This window comes from Callospermophilus lateralis, unplaced genomic scaffold, assembly GCF_048772815.1.
Source record: "Callospermophilus lateralis isolate mCalLat2 unplaced genomic scaffold, mCalLat2.hap1 Scaffold_862, whole genome shotgun sequence".
In the NCBI taxonomy this organism is placed as follows: Eukaryota; Metazoa; Chordata; class Mammalia; order Rodentia; family Sciuridae; genus Callospermophilus; species Callospermophilus lateralis.
Window position 1 is genome coordinate 375,863 of NW_027516716.1, and position 1,987 is coordinate 377,849.

Sequence of the window (1,987 nt, forward strand, 5' to 3'; positions counted from 1 at the left end):
TATAGTAGTCAGCTCAATTTAAAAGAACTAGTTTATGTGAAATCTGGATACTAAGGGAAATAAATATCTGGAACAAATTAATAGTACTCAATATGTTTCTGATGATTATATACAGCTTCCTCCTACCATTCTGAGATTGCAATTCATAGAGCTTTAAATTACTTTCATTCCTCACTATATTTCACTAATTAGCACATGCAGAAATAATTTTTCAACAAATTTATATTAAAGAAGTAGCAATTTAAAGAAAAACAGATATAATTCACACCTGTGAAATTAAAACATGACATTTTGCCAAAGAATATTTGGCATATTCAAATAATAAAATGAAGAATTGTTGCTTTTCTTTATGTGGTACAACACAGTTTATTGTCATGTTGTTTCAAAAAAAAAACATTGACAGTTTTCTTATGAAAAAACAGTTGTTATTGTTTAACATGGATTTTACTTGAATTTTTTTTTTATTTTTACCCATTTGAACACTGAGAAGCTATTTGCTGCGGTCAAACACAGTGAGATACTGTTGTAAGATGTATCTCTGAAACATCTGCAGTTCTTTTCATTTTATGTAACAGCATCATGCCCACCCAGCATGAGAAGAGGTTGCTCATTAATTTTGGTATCAATACTGGCTTAGGTACATTGAAAAGATGTTGAGAAAATTACATCTATAATGGTGGAATCTCCCATTTCTTTGTTTTCATTTTTCCTGTGGTGCTTCTGCTCTTGATATTAGTTATGTTAACTTTAATTTGAATTGTCCATACAGTTTCTTAAAACATAAGACACTTAGAATTGAGGAAATTACTTATAGCATATTTATTTCATAAACTGATATAAGATTCAATGAAAGACTTCAGCATTATTAATGCACATTTTATCAAAATTCCTTTAAGTCACAACTTGAGATACAGTATTAAAATCTTACATAGCTAAAGGTTTTTTAACAATGAATTATAGGCACCCTAAGCAAGTATGTAGTTCCAATTATTCATTTACTTTACTTCATTCATTCATAATATCATAGTTGATAAATACCACACATCAGAGTGTCTGTTTTTGAAAATAAATTGCTTGGTAAATTACTAACAATGCAGCATGCAATTTTTATTTATTATTGGTTCATCATACCCACATCTTACCCACATAGTAAGATTGCTATAATATTCAATAAGTTGTAGCTAAAAACATGAAATACCACATAACCTATTGTACAGATTACATAAATGCTCTTATTATTTCTTCATCCTTTTCACAAATATTTATCAGGAATTTACTATATGATAATTAGAACTAAGATCATCCTAATTATTTCAGATATTTGAAAAAAGTGCAAGACCTCATTTAAAAAGGGCAATATAGATTTCAGAAGTAACTACTGTTTCTCTAGTGAATAATGTGTATAGAAATCTGTTAAGGTCTTGGGGTATGCAAATATATTTGAGATGCATCAGAGTGCATATGAAAAAACCATAGTATTTATCATGTTACATAAATGAAGTGAAATATCATACCAAAATGTTAAAAAAATTAACTTTTGGGAAAAAAGCGAAAGTGTGCACTAGTATTTGAAATAAGGTAATAATAATTTTTACCATAATTAGTTGTTTCTGAGTCTCATTTCACTCTTTACTTTAATTATCAATCCATTTTGTTAAGTACCCCTATAGGTGTTATTGGAAAATATTGGCATTTAGTGAATAATGCCACCAATTTTCTGTTCTGCAATATTAAAGAACTATTTCAGATTTATTGCAATGAATAGTTTTGCTTAAATGTAACAGTAGTTTTTCAATGTAGAAATTACTAAGATAACTCTGGGTGTTCTCAAAGTCTATAACAACCATATTTGATGAAATTTGTGGCATAGTGTATAAGAAAAGATGCTTCTCTAGCACAAAGCAGACATCATTGAAATAACCTTGTGTAGTATCAGCATATACAAGTTTGGATGAGGACTTTTGCATCTTTTCTCCTTTTACTTCCC